Source organism: Girardinichthys multiradiatus, chromosome 19 (genome assembly GCF_021462225.1).
Source record: "Girardinichthys multiradiatus isolate DD_20200921_A chromosome 19, DD_fGirMul_XY1, whole genome shotgun sequence".
Lineage (NCBI taxonomy): Eukaryota > Metazoa > Chordata > Actinopteri > Cyprinodontiformes > Goodeidae > Girardinichthys > Girardinichthys multiradiatus.
In genome coordinates this window covers 9,530,875-9,536,129 of record NC_061811.1, presented here as the reverse complement: position 1 = coordinate 9,536,129, position 5,255 = coordinate 9,530,875, and the positions used below count along the sequence as shown (strand labels likewise).

At 38.7% G+C, this 5,255-nt stretch overlaps 1 long non-coding RNA gene across 1 annotated transcript; it reads right to left on the bottom strand.

The window, feature by feature from the left end:
* Positions 1-1,672: 1,672 nt before the first annotated feature.
* LOC124855870 lies at positions 1,673-4,728 on the bottom strand. Its single transcript, XR_007035174.1, has 4 exons — positions 4,342-4,728; positions 4,181-4,244; positions 3,726-3,847; positions 1,673-2,993 (listed from the first exon to the last, which is right to left on the bottom strand). It is a non-coding gene; the product is annotated as an uncharacterized LOC124855870 (long non-coding RNA).
* Between the last annotated feature and the right edge of the window lie 527 nt (positions 4,729-5,255).

The window sequence follows — 5,255 nt, the reverse complement described above, 5'->3', positions numbered from 1 at the left end:
GCGTTGGGAGATTGTGCCAGAAAGTTCTAATAATCACATACCAAGAATAACAGTCTCACATATTAATAGATTTGTCATTTACTTGTTATAGTAAACCGTTAGAGAATCCCTCTCACTTCTCTGCAGGTTGTCAGCTAGCTCCCACTGCTTCATCTTCCTCATGAAGTGCAGAGAGATGGTAAATAATGCCCCTCTGCTTTTCCTCTGCTCTTCATCATCATGGCTCAGCATGTTGTCATCCTCCCTCTGACCCTTTAAGCATTCTGCGTAACCTGAGCTCAGAAACGTTTGGATGTTCTTCAGCTCATTTTTCACAAAAGTGGTAATGCTTTTCTCCAGAAGCTGTAACAGAATATCATCAGAATGATACTCAAGACTGGAACCATTTAGGAAAATATCAGATCTGTATTGGACAGCATGAAAATCTTAGAGTACATCTACAGCATAAATATAACTAACCAGAACTGATGTAAAACTAGTTGCACATATACAGACAATAAATATCGAGTCCAGCTGTATTGATAGTTTTGGGCAGACTGTCCACTGGAGTCCACACTGTAGAGGAATCATGAAGATCATATTCTCACTGTTCTTTTTTCTAAATAAAAAGACTGAATCAAAAGTTTGGAAGTAATAATATAATCCTAATTAACAAGACTGTCAAATAACGGTTGTTGGACCAATTTGCAGACAGAGGCCATGGAGGCACGAGGTGAGTAAGATCGTCTTTAATAATAATAATAATAATAATAATAATAATAATAATAATAATAATAATAATAATAATAAGCAGACTGACAAGTCTGATGCAGAACTCAAAACGCAGGCAAAGTGACAAACATGGAGCAGGTAGAAAACAGGCCGGACATGACAAACAGTAGCAACCAGTGGTGAGCAATGGAAACCATAGAGTTTAAATTCTGGAGGTAGGGAGGAGAATGGACCAATGAATAAAGGGAGCTAATCAGGAGAAATCTGGAGCAGCTGGTGAAAGGGAGACTGAAGGCTACAGAAGGAGAGAGGGTAATTAACACAAATGAGCAATGGAGGTCACATTGTCCACTGCGTGTTTTATTTAATTGAATGCTCTGAGGTTTCAGCAGTTGTTGAGATATGTGCAAAGGTTCAAGCCTTGAGCTGCTGCCCCAATGTTGATTGCCTCAAATGCTTACTTTGCTGCAATATTCATAACATTAACATGAGCTTAGATCTTATTTTTTTGGTCGGCTGTAACACCAGAGTACTTCAGGTAGACCATCAGAAAAAGGCCATTAGAGACCACGAATATGTCCTCACTGTGTTCTTGATCTAACCTTACTAGAGCCATATTCTGTTGCTAAACCTCAGACAATTTTTAAATTGAAAAAGTTGCCCAGATGTCCTGTACTAGGGTTCGAACATCAGTTTGTGTATAAGTGGCATTATCTGTTTCTTTAAAAAAAAAAAAAACTGCACTTGTCAAAATCTTTTTCTATAGTTCTTTGTTAGAGAGATTTTTAGTGTGTTAATTTGTAGTGTATTAATGAGATTGTGTTTTGTTATTATCATATAATTAAAAATAAATACATACAAATACATAAAAGGTCTGTCGTGGCAGATGGCTGCTGACACTGAGCCTGTTTTTGCAGGAACTTTCTTCCTGTTAAAAGTTGCCATATCCTTGCTAAGGATGATGGATGGCTGCAAAGTCAGTGACTTGGTACAATAGGCTGGGTTTCCCTAGATGGACAACATTTTACCATTTTAAGCCGGATTTCAGTGCATTGTAATAAAACTAAGATCAAACTGGAATGCATGAAGTTTAATTTGATTCTGCATTTATTTCTGAATTGAATACAATTGATGTTATGAAACATTTCTGGATATGAACAGATTTTCTGTCTTGTAAAATTACTTCAGATTACATTCATTGTAATACATTTGTGGGATTTATTAAATATAACTGTTTATCTTCTGGCACACACAATGAAACCTCTAATATTTACCAGACCAAATGTTAAATCTCACGGCAAATGCGTTTAGGGTTTTTACCTCATTTGTCCTCCATGTCCCCATGCATTTAAAGTAAGGGGACATATTTACATAGCGTTAGTCTGCAGCAACATGTGGATGTCCATACACACTCAAAAGTACACTTCTCTTGACCTGATTTGTTGTTCTGGAGTTAGTCTTCCTCGCTATGAACCTTCTACTTAGTATCCTGTAATGCTAATGCCTCTCCAAATCCAATTAGTCACACGTGCGTGATCTGCTCATGACAACTGGACCATTGACCATCTTCATTCTTCTAGATCACACATAATCCTCCCAAACAATGTCAAGCTATACTGTACATCTTTTAATTGGTTTAACTCTTAGCTGTCTGGTCATACTCACTTCATAATGCTGAAGTCCTTCAAGTTCTGTTACCTTTAGGTTGAAATGGATTGAACTTATGAAGCTGTTTTGTAGTCATAATCACTTTTTTAAATATTTATACACCCGTAGAGGTGCATCCATAAAAAACATTTTTTGTTGCTCATTTCAGAAATGAAACTCATATAGATTCATTACACAGAGTGAAACATTTAAAGCCTTTATATATTGTAATTTTGATGATTATTGCTCACCCAATACTTGGTTGGGGCTCCTTGCATGAATTACTGCATCAATGTGGCGTGGCATGGAGGAGATCAGTCTGTGCTTCTGGTGAGATGTAATGGAAGTCCAGGTTGCTTTGATAGTGGCCTTCAGGTCATCTGCATTGTTGGGTGTGGTGTCTCTCATATTCCTCTTGAGAATACTCTATAGATTCTCTATGGGGTTCAGCTCAGACCAGTAACACCACAGTCACTGAAGCAGCTTTTGGTACCTTTGACAATGGGAAACCCAGTGGATCCACACCAGCCGATGACATGGCACCCGAAATCATCACTGACTGTGGAAAAAAATCACACTGGACTTCAAGCAATGTGGATTCTGTGTCTCTCCCCTCTTCTTCCAGACTCTGGGATCTAAATTTCCAAATGAAAGGCAAACTTTAATTAAATCTGATGAGAGGACTTTGGAGCACTGAGCAACAGTCCAGTTTTTTTTCCTCCTTAGCCTACGCAAGACCCTTCTGACGTCTTTGGTTCAGAAAAGGATTTACCTGCGCTCTTGATGCACTGACTCCAACCTCAGTTCACTCTTTCTGAAACTCCGCTAAATTCTTGATTGGATCCGTCTTGACAATTTTCTCCAGACTGCTGTTATCGCTGTTCCTGGTGCACCTTATCCTACCACACTTTTTCCTTCCATCCAACTTTTTATCAATATGTTTAGATACAGATTATGTGAACAACCAGCTGCTTTAGTTATGAACTTCCCCTCCTTGTGAAGGGTGTTAATAACTGTCTTCTGTCCAGTCAACAGTTTTCCCCACGATTGTGTGGCCTACTGACCCAGATTGAGACCATTTAGAGCCTCAGGAAATCTTTGCAGGTGTTTTGAGTTTATTAGCTGATTAGGGTGTTTCCATGAGTTTGCCATATTTGACTTTTTCACAATATACAAATTTTCTGAGATATACAATTTAGGGTTTTCATTATCTGTAAACCATAATCACAAACAGCAAAAAAAGGCTTGAAAGATAATCTACATAAAATATAATTTTTACCTCCTGAAATGAGTGACAATATAAAACTTGTCACGATATTCAAATTTTTTAGATGTACCTGTATAGAAAACAGTTAGAGACAGCTTACCTCTCTGATGAAGAAGGCAGCACTGAGTTAAAGTTGATAAGCATGTTCTTTGACTTGTTGCTCCTAAAGGACGCACATCTGGGTCCAGGTTCATCTTGGTGGACATGTTTTACTGTCTGATTCTGTCAGAAAATGTATAAATAAAAAAAATAAATGTTTATGAAATACAGTTTCTATTAAAACATGAAAATATGACAAGTTAAAATATCTTATAGACTATCTTTCAATTTTCACTGAGAACAAGAAATCTCATTGCTATTCCATACAAAAACCCTCATGTTTTATGATGAAGAAAATCTAGACATATCTCATCAATGACACAGCATCCTCTTCTTCTTTCTTATCTGCCTCAATCTCACCCTATTGCTGCCAATTACTTTCCTAAACATTCAGTTCTGTCATGGTTTTAGTTACAAATCTGACCCACATGTAGAAGAACACTCAGGAGAACTCACAATAATTTAAGATATTTATTTTACGCAGAGAAACAGACTATGATCTGGAACTGGGAGCTGCCAACTGCACAGACAAGAGGGAGACAGGGGAGTATAAGATAATGAGGTAAATGATTATAGTTTGCTAAGATCTTTCTTACAGAGATGAGGGATGAACCCACCCTGGGGAATGGAGATGTGGAGTTCAGCACGGGAGTTGTCTTGGAGTGTAAAGTTTATCCAGATGGCTTGGTCATTGAGGAACAAAGAATCTTCTAAGAAGCTTGCCTGAGGGCACATTGGAGGGTGGACAGGGTATGCTGCTGACTTGGGCCAGTCTGTTGTCGATCCTGAAGCTCCCAGCCAGAAGGTAATTCGAGAAGGAAACTTGAAATCCATTTTGAAATCCAGGAGCACCAAAGATTACTTAGATCCAGAGGTCAGGAGTATGCTTAACTCAAGAACTGGAGGCTGGATGAAAACAGGTCTGGAACCTGAGGAGGACACGAGGCAGTAAGTCAAGTACACTTACAGAACCTTGAAACAGGCTTAAATCCAGTCTAGAGAGAGCTGGCAGCTTCAGGCTTAAATACACCCGATCAGTAATCAGGAGATGGTCAACACCTGTTCACCCACTCCCAGGAGCAGCAGCGCCCTCTACGGACCAAGCAGAGTTAATAGCAGGTAGAAAAAAGCACAAACAGTTCTGAGGATTATTGACATTTTTAATGAAATAAGAGCGATGTATTTGTTCAATAATAAATGATCTTCATACATACAACTTGACTAATAATTGTGCACACAGTGTAAAGACAATTATAGGTTATGGTCCCACCTCTGGCTCCCCTGTTTCCCACATGCTGGTTGTAGTGGGTGGGACACCCTCCTCTCTGTCCTCACACTGATCCATGCGGCTGAAGTGCAGATCAGCTCATACACACTTTCTAGCTTCACCTGCAGAGGAAACATAACTCACTGACCTGCACATCCACTCATTTATGCAAACTACAGCCATAGCAAAACATGACAGTTTCTTACTTAATTAAAGGACAAGCTTTATTGCCCTTTATTAAATCAGGACATTGTGATAAATAAA